The sequence below is a fragment of the Spermophilus citellus genome, assembly GCF_964194105.1.
Source record: "Spermophilus citellus genome assembly, chromosome: 9".
Lineage (NCBI taxonomy): Eukaryota > Metazoa > Chordata > Mammalia > Rodentia > Sciuridae > Spermophilus > Spermophilus citellus.
Genome location: NC_138191.1, coordinates 128,254,811 through 128,263,703, shown reverse-complemented (window position 1 = coordinate 128,263,703; position 8,893 = coordinate 128,254,811).

Below are 8,893 nucleotides of genomic sequence, written 5' to 3'. Positions count from 1 at the left end.
GTAGAAGGATTGTGAGTCCAAAGCCAGTCTCAGTAGCAGTGAGACACTAAATAACTAAAGTGAGGGGCTGGGGCTGGGGCTCAGCGGTAGAGTGCTAGCATGAAGCCCTGGGTTCGATCCTCAGCACCACATAAAAATAAGTAAATAAAGTAGAGGTATTGTGTCCAACTACAACTAAAAAGTAAATATTAAAAAAAAAAACAACTAAAGTGAGACCTTGTCTTCAAATGAAATACAAAATAGGGTTGGGCATGTGGCTTAGTGGTTGAGTGTCCCTGAGTTCCATCTCTAGTAACTGTCCCCAAAAAATCTCACTTCATGGTGGTCACAGTGGCACCCTGTAATCTGAGAGCCTCAGGTAGGAGGATCCCAAATTCAGCAACTTAGTGAGACCTTGTCTCAAAATCAAAAAATGTATTGGGCTGGGGTTGTGGCTCAGTGGGAGAGTGCTTGCCTAGCACTTGTGAGGCCCTGGGTTCGATTCTCAGCACCCCGTAAAAATAAATAAAATAAAGGTATTGTGTCCAACTACAACTAAAAAATAATTTTTTTTTAATATTTATTTTTTAGTTCTCAGTGGACATAACATCTTTTTATGTGGTGCTGAGAATTGAACCCGGGCCGCACGCATGCCAGGCGAGTGCATTACTGCTTGAGCCACATCCCCAGCCCCTAAAAAATAAATTTAAAAAAATTAAAAAATATAAAAGGCTGGGGGGCTGGAGTTGTGGCTCAGCGGTAGAGCGTTCACCTAGCAAGCCCTAAGTTTGATCCTCAGTTTTATTTAAAAATAAAACAAAGGTATTGTGTCCACCTACAAGTAAAACAAAATATTTTTTATATATTTTTTAGTTTTTGGTGGGCACATCTTTATTTAATTTTTATGTGGTGCTGAGGATCGAATCCAGTGCCCCGCTCATGCCAGGCGAGCGGGGTACCGCTTGAGCCACGTCCCCAGCCCAAAATATTTCTTTTTAAAAAAGAAGTAAAGAAAAAAAAAATACACACACACACACACACATACACATATATATGTATATATGTGTGTGTGTGTTAAATTCCCAGTACCCCCTGACACACACACACACACAAAAAAAAACCCACATCTCAGGATAGCTTTAAGGGCTAGTGAGATAATGCCCACAAAATGACTGACATATAGTAGGTACTTAAGGCTAAAAATAAATACAGTCAGCCCTTTGAATCCATGGGTTCTGCTTCTTTGTGGACTCAAAAAACAGCAAATTGAAAAAAATATCCAAAGCCAAAAATCTCCTCTGTACTATATACAGATTTTTTCCTTGTCGTTATTCTGTAACAGATACAGTCTAACAACTCTTCCCAGAGCGTTTGTATTGTCCCCAGTATGGCCAGTGATGTGGAGATGATGTGATGGAGGATGTACGGCAGGACACACACATGCAAATATTACGTGCGTTATGTAAGGTACTGGAGCATCCTTGGGTTCCCGTATCCTCGGGTGACGGGGTAGGGCTGTAGTCCTTACAGCAGCACAAGCCTCATTACCTCGCATACCTTCCCACATCCCCTCGGCAGCCTGAATTCCTCCATTCAGTGGATATATGCAAAGCACCTACTCTGTGCCAGGGTGAGCAAGACAAGACTCTCCACGGGCAGGTGCTCTGTTCAGGCACAGGTGCTAGGAGCCCCCCACACTCTGCCCTTCAAGTCTGGCCTCCTCGAGGCGGCTCTGAAGGGACAGTATTGTCACATCTGGATGCCCGGGTGACATGCAATGGGTGTTTCTGCCCTTGTGTGGAGGAGGGAAGATGGCTCTGCTTGTGGCCAGGCTCTGGGTCCCAGGACTGAGGACGCCGAAGTGTCCTTCTTAGTCCTGTCTCGGAGAGACTGGATCTGGCGTGGAGGACGGCTCTGAGTCACCATGATGCAAGACGCTGGACACAGCTGCCGAGGCTCCCAGCTGGCAGTCTGACAGCTCTGGGGGAGAGGGGACAGAGCGGGACCCCTGCAGAGAGGACAAGTACCTCACAGGGGAGGGGCTTCCTGGGGACCCTGTTGTGCCCCCCCTTCAGTCTGAGACAGGGACCGGAGGATAAGGTGAGCAGAGACCCAACCCAGGGTTCCTGGCTCACCACAGGCCCTGCCAGGGTGGGATGGGTGCTTCTGTTATCCTCTGGCTCCCTAGTGTCCAGCTTCTTGCCCGCCAGTTCCCTGCTGACTCAGTCCTCTCATTGTACAGACTGGCTGTCAGAGAGGGGCGGGGATTTGCCCAAGGTCACACAGCAAATCAATGGCAGAATGGGGACTAGAACCCAGGGCTTCTGCCGGTCAGCACCCCTCCCCCACAGGTGCCAGCCTGAGACTGGGCCACGTGGGGGGCGGGGAGCTCTTCCTTGTGCGTTCACATTCACCTTCCCCAGTCCTTGGAATTCTGCTGAAGCGGACGAAGTCCAGACAGCTCCAAGATGTGTGCTGTCCTCCCTGGGGCGGGCTGTCCTTTCCAGCTCAGCCCACGGCCCATCTGCCCTGTGACCTTCCACTGCTCACCCCAGTCCCCTCCTTGCCACACTCATTCCTGGGAGGGACCACCAGGCCGTGCCCTTCACACCTCAACCCACTCTCCTGTCGTGGTTTTGGGGATCCAGGGAGGCCCCCCTCCCACGTGCGTCCCACTCGCTCCTGTTCATCAGCGGACGCTCATCAGCCCTGAGTCCCCGGCTGCTTTGGGCGCTGGAGCGTGAAGAGGAGGTGCTGCAGCCTTGACCAGAGGGACATGCCCCAGTGGGAGCCCCACAGCACCAGATCAGACCAGCGGCTGCCGGGCAGTCCTGGGGGTGTGGGGACCATGTATGTTAATAACTTGGGGTCAGTGTGTGTGGTTTTACCTCCCTCTGAGTACGTGTGTGCTTCTGCCAAGGCCTTGAGGACGGATGGTTTCAAGGCTACTGTGACCCTGCACCAGGATGTTAAAGGTGGGGTGGATGATGCCAGGCAGAGATGGTGGAGAGCTCCAAACCAAGGTTTGGAGGCAGAGATGTTTGGGGACAATCAGGGGACTGGCACAGGTGATATATGGGGGACTAGCGGGAGAGGCTGAGGTGGTGGACAGGGGCTGGCCTTCCTGGGGCTCAGGCATCCCTTAGGAAAGACAGAGCTTGACCAGCAGGAAGAGTGGCTGGGCGCCTGGCAGACCTGGGTTTGGACCCTGAGGCTGGACCGTCCGTAGGAGCCGCTCCGGAGGTGTGTGTTGACAGACTGGCCCAGGCCCCCATCTGGACCGTGGCTCCGGCCCAGACTGACTCAGCCTTTCATTCAAGAAGCAGAAGCTCCCAGAGCATCGTGAGCAGAGTCCTGTCTGGTGCTGAGGCAGCTGTGTGGGTGCGGCACACAGGGCCCCGCTCCCTGGAGTTTAAGGTTCTGATGGAGGAGGCTGCCGTCGGTCCCGTGATGACCAGCATGCACAGAGACCACGGCCCTGGAAGTGCCCGGGAAGAGCCCCCGAGAGCACAGGAAAGCCCTGACCATCCCAGATGGGGAGCATCCGGGGTGGTGGCACAGAGCTGAAGGATGAGCGAGACTTGGACCAGCAGGGACAGGACCTCAGGCAGAGACCAGCTCAGGCAGTGGCTGGAGGTGGGAGGAGGGAGGAACCTGGGGACGGGCTGTGGCTGTCACAGAGCCCCAGGAAGCCCCATGATGTGAACCTGTCTCTGGGGGCGGGGCCTGTGGGGGTTTCCCGGTGGACTTCTCTGTTTTTCTGGTGGCCTGGCCCTGCTTGGGGGTCCTGGGGACCAGAGTTCAGTCGCTCTCCAGGAGGCCTGAGAAAGAAGGCTCCAGGCTGGCCTCAGGATGTGCCTACTGTCAGCTCCCAGCTCAGGCCTGAGGCCTGCCAACCAGACTTGCAGGTCAGATGGTCTCCACCTTCACCCCCAGAAGCCCGCTGGACTTGGAGGACAGAGAGAAAGTCAGGTTAGTGTGATGCAGGAGACAGCGCCCCCAGGGATCTCCAAGTTTGCTGGAAAAGACACAATCATTGGGCTGGGTCCTGGGATAGTGGGGAGACCAGTGCCCACCCTGGGGAAGTCTCCAGCCTCTGAAGGAAAGAGACCCACTGAGCCCATCCCTAAAAAGCCTGGCCCACAGCTGGAGATGAGGCTCAGTGGTAAAGAACTTGGCTACCAAGCATGAGGCCCTGGGTTCAATCCTCAGCTCCGAAACAATGAAATACCCATGCTTCCCAGCGGCTGCTTCCTGACACGACTCAGAGGACCTCAGGATCCCTGCAGGCAGGAGGCAAGGTCCAGAGGCCGAGCCAAGCTCATCAGAGCTGTGAGTGTCATGCGGAGAGTGGCCACCATGGGGCAGCCTGAGACAGTGTCATTCTGAGCTGTCTTAACTTTCCTTCCTAGGCCACAGACCCAGAAAGTACCACGCTGGCAACTCGGATCCAGCCAGGGCTCAGGTGCTCAGCCGAGGGCAGGGGACTGAAACCCTCCCAGTGCCCTGGTCACCAAGCCCTGAGTTCTAACATGCCCCAGGGCTGTGTCTACCCCAGAAAGAAGCCCCTTTTCCTTAGCAGCAAGGTGGCACTTCAAGGCTGCATTCGCCCGGAGGGAGGTCTTTCTTAATGGCCCGGAGCCTCCACATAGGTGAACAGCACCCTTAAACCTAGACACCTCCTGGTCCTGCCTCCCACTGCGCAAATGTTAGGAGTGGACCTGGGCCTGGAACCCCAGAACCAGGGGACTCCCTGCTCCAATCTGGAGGCTCAGATTCTAAGGGCTACTTCTGCAGACCTGGCCCTTCCTGGAGTTCCCAAGAGGCCTGGGCTCGGGCCTCTGGGCAAGAAAAGTCACAGGCTGACCTTGGAACATGCCCACACTTGGCTTTGGGCTTGGGATTGGGGGCTTCTAGCTGGAGTCAGATGTCAGGTCAGAGTCCTTCCCATCTTGGATGCTCAGATGAGTCCAAGCCTGATAACCATGGGCCTGACAGGTGGCAGCTCCCTATTCCTGTCCCTTGATGTTTGCATAAGCCGTGCACTCCCCCCATCAGGCCACACCACACACACCTGTGCTGTGAGCTCTACCCATAGAGGTCTGTGTGTCTTGCCCCTCATCCATGCCTTCCTACTCTAAAGACAGACTGAAGCCACACCTGCAAGGTGTCCCATGTCCAAACAATGGGAGACAAACAGGTACGGTCCACTGTCTGGAGACTGAAGCTGGTGTTGGTGAGCTATGACCCAATGATGGGTTTTTAAATAAAGTTTTATTTAAACACACCCATGCTCATTTGTTTGCCTCTTGTTATGGCTGTTCTGCTCCTTACACAGGAGTTGAGGCAGCGATGGTCTGACCATTAAAGCAGAAAATATCTACTCTCTCCCCTTTTACAGAAAAGGTTTGCCAATGCTTGCTTGGAATCTGGCAGAGAAACAGAAATTAACAAGACAGAAATTAACAAGTCATGAGAAATGCTGCGGGTGGGGGGACTTTGGGGGCAGGAATGGAGACCTAGGGTGAGACTGGTTTCTTCTCACCTCCCACCCTTAATACCCTCGGCAGGCCAGCCAGGGCAGGGTGTGGGCAGCACTCAACAGCTGGCCCCTCTGAAGGTCCAGTGGGGCCGAGTGGTGTTTGGGCCAGGCAGGGCCAAGGGTTCTGCTGGAATCTGCAGTTTGGGCCAAGGCTCCATCCTATCAACACTTCACCTGGCCTCCCGGGGGTCACCAGTGCTTCCCAGCCTGCCGCCTCCTGGAGGTGGGCAGGAGCAGGAGGTACATTTCTTTTTACAAATAGGACAACAGCCCATCATGTTTGATGAACAGGCTCCACCTTCTTCCATGTCCCTGCAGGTAGATCTGTCATGGGAAAGCCCCCGATGGTATTTAGGACGCCAGGTTTCTAGCCCAGGACTCGTGTGGGCAAGCCTGTGCCCACTGGGCCTCGGTGTGTCCATCTGTAACTGAGAGGGTTGAATAAATAGATCTGTGAGATCTGCCAGTGACAGGCTGGGGCTCGCCGCAGCCCCCCTCCAGGCCTTGGTTTGTCTCTGTAAAATGGGGAGATGAATGCTGGGTCCTCCCACACTCCTGGGGCTGGTCCCAGGCCGTGGAGATCACAGATGGGAAAGTGCTTTGAGTTCAGTGGAAAAAAAGGAGCCCTATAAACTCAGGGGGTTATTACCCTGGAGATCCCATCAAGCATGGGCTCTGGCGGGCTCTGGCAGTGTTTTGTCTGACCAGCAGGGGGCACTATGAGGGGGAGCCTGGGCCAGATCCTGAGCTGGAACCCCTTGGTTCCTCCAGGAACACCTTGTGGAGGCCCTGGGGCCAGGTACCAAGCCTACAGCACAAGCTGTGGGGACATAGTTGTGAAGGACAGGGTTGCTAAGGTGCCCCTATCAAGTGGTGGTGGTAGGGGGTCCTAACTCAGTGAGATGGGGACTAGGGTGGGCGCTAGGCAGGCATAGTGACTCCTTGCCCTGGGAGCCCACAGGAAATTGAGGGGAGATGGCTCACCTAAAGCTCAGGCCAGAGGGCTGGACTGGGAATCCAGAGGGAAACAGGCGCTCAGGGCGGTGGGCTCCAGGGCCACACTGCCTGGCTTCGAATGCTGGCTCTGCCGCCTTGGGCAAGTTACTTCACTTCTCTGGGCTTCTCCTCACCTATAAAATGAGAATGATACTAACAGTCTGCACCCCAGAAACCACAGAACTGTCGTGAGGACTCCAGAGCTGATCCCGGGTAATGCCCCTCAGAACAGGGCCTGACCCTGCAAGCTCCTTATGTCAGCGGTCTAAATGTTGGCAGTGGAGGCCACCAGGGGCGTGCCACTTGGGGAGTGTGGTGAGGACAGGGCTGGGAAGGGGGCCACCTAAAGATGAGAGAGGGGCACAGGCTGAGAGGACTGGGGGAGGGAGCACGGGCTGGAGGCAGGAGGGGTGGTCCTGGAGTGGGGAAGGGAGTTGGAAGGAGGAGAGGGTGGCCACACACTGGTGCTGTCCCCACCTGGCTCTTCTGCAGAGTCACCTTCCACTGACAGGAGCCTCCTCTGCCATGTGCCCTGGGGCCTCTCTGAGCCTCAGTCTCCTCTATAGAATGGGGGAGAAGCCCCTATGTCACAGGGTGTGAAAGCTTCCCTAAGACAGCCCAGTTCTGGAAGGAATCAGATACCCGCCACCATCTTCTGCTGAAATCTCCTTGGCCCACAAGGGGCTGGAGCTGGCTCTGTCCCCACAGCCGCCACCGGGCCCATTGTTTAGGAAACCAGTCTAAGAGGAAACCCCCAAAACAAACAGCCCGGCTGGCCTCCCCTGCCCTGCCCTGCCCAACCTCCCAGCCCTGGAGTAGGCAGGTGGGAGGGGAGAATAGCATGGCCAGTGGTCAGCAGAGTGTGGAGGGGCAGCCAGGGGGCCAGGGGCACTGACAGAGGGGCCCCAGGACTCACCTGAGGGGAGAGTGCGCCTTTCTGGAGGGGGGACAGTAGGCACTGGGACCCCTGGGAGCACATCAGAATCCTCCCCAGGTCCTGACCCCTACGTCTGGTAAGGAGCCTGAACGCCCCTGGCGGGTGGCGACCCCCCTCAGCAGGGCTTTGAGGACTGCTGGAAGGACAGAAGCCCACGGGGTGGAGCCAAGGAGGCAGGAGGAAGCGGGTTCCAGCCAGGTCCTGACTGAGGTGGGGAGGACCTCTGCAGGTGGGCAGCAGGGTGTCCCAGGAGCAGGATGGGGGCGGGGAACGGGGTTCAGTTAAGACTAAAAGTTCCCTGGTTCCTGCACCTGGGGGAGGGGCCCCTGTGTGCCTCTCCTCTGATCCTCACCAGCAGCTGGGGACACAGTGCACTGGGCAGTCTGAGGCTCTGGGGGCCGAGTGCTGGGATTCCAAGTTCTGTTAGAGTGGAGCTCGCCACTGCGGCTCGGTACACTCAGGATGGGTGATGATGGGGGTTTCACCTGGGGCTGGTGACTCTGGGGACCTTGAGCTTTGGTGACGTTCCCGGGCCTGGCTGGGGCTGGATAGAGGCCAGGGCTGAGCAGGAGTAGGGGTGAGCCTCTGATCCTGGAGGGCTGTGGGCGGAGGGCACGAGCCATGTTAACACTGAACATGAAGAAGAGCAAGGGAGGTGTGGCTCTGGGGACAGTGGTCACTTCTCCTTCCCCCAGCCCTAGGGGACCCCCTGAGTCAGAAGAAGGATGTTTTCTTGTTGTCCCCCCCCCCAATTTTCACCTGGAAACCTCTTCAGTGCCCCCAGAAGGCCTTCCTTTGGGGACCCTAGCACCCTGGTGTGCTGGGGTCTGGGCTGCTCATGTGTGTCTGGGGAAATGTCCCCACGGTGAGGCTCCCACCAGGGTCAGGCCCTGGCTCCCCGGCTCTGGGTCAGAGAGCCCCTTCCAACTTGGAAACAAGGGCCAGACTTCCAAGGCTGAGGCGGTGGAATGGGGGGCAGGAGCCCGGCAGGGAAGAGGCTCCCTGGCCGGGGCTTGTCCACACTCTGGCTCCCTCTGGAGGGGACCCTCTCCCTTGACCTTGGCCCTCCTCACAGCCCGTCCCTCTCCCTGCAGTTCCCTAACCTTTCCTGTCCTCCCCAACTGGGACCAGCAGACCTGGGCTCCGAGGCCCTAAAATCTAATATGCACCTAGGGACACTTCCTGCAGAGGGGGACAGGGCCACTGGGGGGGACAGGGAGAGAGAAGCTTGCTGAGCGGGAGGCTGTGAAGAAGCTCAGAGATTTGGGACCAAAAAGGGAGATTCAGCTGTGACCAAGTGAGTTAACCTCACCGTCTCCACTTCCCAGTGGCCGGGGCTGTGGGTTTGCTGGGCCCGGTGTACACTGAGTGCTCGGGAACATTTGCTGTTACTGTTATTGGAAGGTGGCCTCACATGACCTGTCTTCCCCCTCACTTCT